General features: G+C 27.7%; 1 long non-coding RNA gene across 4 annotated transcripts; it reads left to right on the top strand.

The window, feature by feature from the left end:
- Positions 1-180: 180 nt before the first annotated feature.
- LOC132932145 (uncharacterized) lies at positions 181-5,662 on the top strand. 4 transcript variants are annotated; one of them, XR_009662821.1, is made up of 4 exons: positions 181-426; positions 4,305-4,540; positions 4,639-4,693; positions 4,800-5,662. It is a non-coding gene; the product is annotated as an uncharacterized LOC132932145 (long non-coding RNA). The 4 variants fall into 4 exon arrangements; XR_009662822.1 differs by having other exon boundaries at positions 4,613-4,693; XR_009662823.1 differs by having other exon boundaries at positions 4,305-4,693; positions 4,805-5,662.
- The last annotated feature ends 236 nt before the right edge of the window (positions 5,663-5,898 follow it).

The raw sequence follows: 5,898 nt of genomic DNA, 5'->3' as shown, positions 1-5,898 counted from the left end.
GAACGCCGCCGTGGCCGTTCGGCCGCCGCGATCTTCCTCCGTCCGCTTCGCCGTGCCACCGCGCTTCACCCCGCCCGCGCAACGTCATCGTTGTGTACACGCGGCGGCGGCCGACCACCACTGCTTCGCTCGTACGTCGCGGCTATAATATACTGCTCGCAGTCGCCGCCGCTGTGGCGCTCCGGTCGTCCGCGTATAGACGTCGTGAGAATTCCGTTGGTCCAGATTTGTGTTTTAAAAGTTTTTCATTTTTTTTTTTCTATTCTCAAACAATGAAAACGGCGTACACGGAATACAGCCACAGCCGTATTTTTTTTTTAAAATCATATTGATTTTACAATCAATGATGCGTGTGTTTTTCGTTTCACCGTCTTTTGAAACAGAAAGAAAAATGATTCAATTTTCAATTTTCGATAATGGTTTCCGGTAGGTAGCAAATCGGATCTAGACTTTAGCTGGTACTAAAATTGCGATTGAAGTTTGACGACATTGAATATATGTACCTACAGTATTTTTCTTCTCAGACGATACTTGTAGTCATATCTTGTTATATAACTAAATAACTTAAAAACTAAATAGAAGCTTGAAACAATTTTACTAATACATAAATTATCATTTTTCAAAATCTTGAAAATTTAATAAATATTTCAAATAATGTGTTATTCTTTATAGTAGTTATTTAAAAATATTAGAAATATATATAAGCACGATGCCACGATTATCTTTTCATAATCGTTTGAAGTTAACATTTGACTATATATTCGTCGAAATAACAAAATTATTTTAGGGTTCAAAATTTACAATTTTTTTTAAATTTTAAAACTTAGAAGCAAAGCTTTAAAATTGTATAGGTACTAAGTTTTTATAAGTTGTTCTCACAATCTTACAGAAACTTTAAATTAAAAAAATTATTATACACAATTTTTTTTTCTTACAGACATTTTAAGTTTAAATTTCAACGAAATTGTATGTTTAAATAAAAAATAACTATCTTATAATCATTTTGCTGTAATTCAAAAGCATTATTCATGGGGATTATAAACTTTTCACTACTACGTATATTATTACTTGCCACTGTACACAATGGAATTTTCAAAATGTTTAGATTAATTTTAAGTAATTTATTCTTTTAATTCACACCATTCTATTGTACGTCCATATTGACTTGTAAGTTGGAAGTTAAAACAACTAGTAATATTATAGATGAATTAATAGTGTATGATTACTGTTTAATTTATGCCATTTGTTTTTGACAAAATTAATTCAACCTATAGATACTATATATAGTATAATTACTATTATATTAATAAAAATGTATATAATAGGTATTATAATATTATATTCATTATAGGCTGATATTCTGCTCAGAATGCCTTTTTATTGTAGAGAATGATTTATCATGAAATTTAATTTTAATACATTTATTATACTGACCTTCTCAATGACGTGGTAGTACAATAAATATAACGCAACAGGGTGAGTTCCCTGGGTTTTTTATATTGTTTTAAAACAAAATTTGCGTAGTACCTAAATCTATACAATTCAAAATGAAATAATATAATATGATACTTGTTATGTTCGATTAAAATATTATAAAAAAATCCTTATAATAAAACTTCCTAACCATTGTACACCGATTTAAGATTTTATCCTGTCAGTTTTTGTCGGTTCAGAATTAAATTTCTCACATTAGGACATTACTAGATATTTTAATATATAATATAATAAACGATAAACATGAATTTTATATACTCTACTATACACAGAATATAAGTTGGCGGACTTGGTTCGGTAAAAATATTTAATTGTTGTTAATAATTATTAATATACCATAAATAAAATTTCATAAAGGGACAAATAATGTCAGCTGTTGTCTGTTAGATTTAAAAGTAAAGATTGATGGAAAACATAATAAGCCTCTTAAAGGTAGCATGTATAATGTTGAAATATTGTACGAGACTTTATACTTTAAAGTTTCTCCAAATGTACAATTTTAAGTGCACCTATACACTATAGACTTATGGTATATATATGTGTGTGTGTGTATATATATATATATACTAATATGATATAGATATGTGAGAACTGAAATTTTGACAATTTTTAGCCGGGATTGGATCGTCCAGTTTTTGATTAACAATTGGCCAGGTTTTAATGTATTTTTCAATTTTTTTTGTATTTTTTTTTTTATTTTTATTAATAATTTTCATCTTAAATATATCATAAATAATTTACTTGGTAGTATTTTATAAAACCATAAGTCTCAGTAAAATAAAAAGTAATAAATTATGAATTTAATAAAAACATATATTATCATAAAAATAATTATTAAAATATCGCATTTAAAAAAAAAAAAAAAAAAAAAAAAATAACAAATTTACTTATTGTTTTAATTTTATTACAGATTGTAAATATACTTATATTAAAAATAAAAAAATAAATAAATAAAAAATATCGCATTTAAAATTCATTACAGACTAATACAAAAATATGTAACAAGCCGAGAATTATTTTTTTTAATAATTGTTTTTATAATATGTTTTTATTAAATTCTCGGTCCAGCTTGTTACATGATTTTGGATTAGCCTGTAATGAATTTAATATGAGATAAGTCCGGCTCGATCGGTCTAGTTGGTTTTCTGTAAAACGCTTTGTTTTGACTTTTGAATGGTAGCCCCTTCCTAGTATTCTATTTTTTTATTTAGAAAAATACCATTAATTTTTTCTTAATATTTTCCAAAGTATTATTTAAATAATTAAAATATTTTTGACCTTAATATTTATTTTTAGTATTAAATTTTAATTTCTAAATCATATGTTATGTTTTCACGTTAATTTTCCAAAATATCGACTATATTTTCTACATTTTTACAAAACATAAAATAAATAGCATATTAATTGTTGTATAATGGATTCAAGCCGTATAGTGTGCAATTAATGTTCTATGTATTATCAAAAATATCAACGGAAAAAAACAATACAAATAGTTCAAACCCGTTTAAATATTGTTATAAATTTAATATAAAACTAATTGATACTATGTAGAAGATAATAATAAAATATTGTAATTCGTTCAAACATGGCTGCGCCTTGTTTATTTTAGTTGCTGAATAGTAGGAATATTGCTCATCTCCCTCGTAAAGTCGTTACCGCTACAGACTGCTGTGGTGTGGAGCAACTGCACACCACCCGAGTTTTCTATAGCGTCGTACGTCTTGGTTAGACTTAGACAACAACAAAAAATAAACAAAACACGGTAGACAAGGATCGGTTTGCCGACGAGTTGCAGTGTGCGCCGCCCAAACTGTCAACTAAATACAATAATAATAATTAATAATATCGTTAGAGATATAATATAGGTTGATGTTTTCATCGCGCGATGACACCCACACCATATACTCAACTTGAAACTCGCCGAACACTGCACCAGCTTTCGTCATTCGAATTTATTAAAATATAATATGATTGTTAGTTTGTTGTTATTGCGTGGTCATTGTACGTCGACATTAAATATGTATTGTCTTTAAAAGACGATTTATTATATTATAATAATGAATATTATATATGAGTTTTATTTTATTATTTCACAGTTTATGTAGATATAAACACCACAAAATAAATTAATCGTATTCCTATAAAATAAAATGGAAATAAGGTCTTAGGCGTTGACGCCGCTTATAGACCTCAGGATTTATTTAATTTGTTTTCTCCCCTTTCACCGTTTCTATTTTGGAGGGGACTACACATCATCATATAAGAATGTAAGCGTGATTCGTGCGGTGTGCCATTGTATACAAATAGTAATAAAGAAAAATCTTTTAAGCCACATAATGATAAAAACTTACGAGAAAACCATTTTTCAAATTAAATAAACTTACTGTAATATTAATAGTACCTAGATAATAATATAATAATACAATTGTTTGATTTCTGGGTTGATTGGGTTGAATAAAAAAAAAAAAAATACAAAAAATGCGTAAAATATGAAAAAACTCAGGTGTACAAGGAGTATTAATTTGTATATATATTATATATTGTATCCAGTAATATAGTCTTAAGAACGTGCAGAAGTAGAGAAATAGATAATTCACGGAGTTTGAAGATATTTATCTTATACGATAGATAATAATATTAATATTATATCGTATATTAAGCGAAAAAAATAATAGTTTACAGAAATAAACAGACCTGGTGAAAAAAAAACAAATGACTAGAGATCTTACTCATTACAAAAAAATATATTTTTTTATCGTAATGCATGAATATATAACCAAAGTAATAAATTATTTTTATTTCAATTTCAGTTATGCTAACGAAATCATACACGTATAGACCGTTGAAATTTTACGTGTCTTCGGTTCAAGATTGAAACGAAAAGATTGAAAAATTATTAAAAAACCAGCAGTCATATTTATATATACAGATATAATCGACTGTATGCACGGGAACATTGGGCGTAATATTGAAACGATAAAAAAATGTAATGACGTGTTGAAAATAATATTCAACAACCTTAAAATGAAGTTTGCTTCCAAAGAAAGTAATTTAAACTCAATAATATATAAATACATTATTTGTACATAAAAAAAAAACACTTATAAAGTATATATAGTCGTACGCGGTTGTTCGTTTGTTTAGGGAAAACGGAAAAGTTGATTCGCAAACACGGAGACGTGGATTGAAACCCTAGAAAGTAATACATTCTATACTTCTTTATGATACCTAGCCTAACCCAACCTTAACTATAAAAGAAATCAATTATGTTTTCATCAAATATGTTTTTGTGTGTTTGCGTGTAGAGTAGATGTAATAAAGAACACTGCGAATATTATTTGCTTGGACTTTGGAGATGAGTCCAGACATAGACACTGTTCCGCCGGAAAGTATGTGAAAAATCCCGCTGTATCTGTTGATCTCCAAGTACCGATGGTTTCCTATGTTCCACCGTCAAGACCGTTGCAGTTTACGGGACTGCCGACGCCACTGCCTACACCGTCTTCGAAAACATACGGTACCTACTCCGTTATTTATAACCGTGTCGAAAAGGACGGCTGTTTTAGATTCTCATCTGGTCGCCAGTGATAAAATTTACTACCGTCTACACATTACAAAGGAAATGATGAAGTCTGTGGTCCTAAAGCCGGCTGGCTAACGAAAGATAAAAATGAGAAGAAAAATTGTTATAAATCGACGGCTACAAAGCAAAAGGGGCTAAGCGAAGTTTTTCGAGGGTTTCAAGAGAGGCAAAAACGTGTTTTTTATTGTTTATACTTTCAAACAGTTAGAACTTTTTTTTTACAAGTAAATTAATACATTATATTAATCTTTATAAAAATGATTGTGTACAATAATGTACATAATAAATAAACATTTTTCGAAGACATAAAAATAATCTTAATCATACAATTGTTTCTAACAATATAATTATTGTTTTTTATCTAACAATAACTAACTTTTAAGCAGTTAATAGTGTTATTTAGAGACATACATTAATATCATTAATATTTTGTGTAAAAGTTTACAAGGCGCCAATAATTGGAATAATATTTTATTTTCAGAAAAAGTTCACAGAATTATTGCAATTATTAATTCAGTTAAAAATGTTTTACACTATTACCTTTATTGTGAAATTGTATACAATAAATTGACAATAATTTAGTAATTATTGGCCGGATATATTTTTTTACAGTTGTTTGATAATAAAATATTGACAACACTTTATTTTGACAACAGAATCATTAAAACTTTATTTTTGTTTAATTCAAAAAGTATTGAAGATATAACTGAGTTTTAGATAACACAAATTTGAAATTCATTCATCATAATAATTCTCAAAAATATATAAATTTATTGCTTTGGAATATTAAATTAATAATATGTGTTGTTGTTTAAAAATAT

The sequence above is a fragment of the Rhopalosiphum padi genome, chromosome 1, assembly GCF_020882245.1.
Source record: "Rhopalosiphum padi isolate XX-2018 chromosome 1, ASM2088224v1, whole genome shotgun sequence".
Taxonomy (NCBI): Eukaryota; Metazoa; Arthropoda; class Insecta; order Hemiptera; family Aphididae; genus Rhopalosiphum; species Rhopalosiphum padi.
The sequence above is the reverse complement of the archived record's forward strand: the minus strand, read 5'-3'. Positions and strand labels throughout refer to the sequence as shown.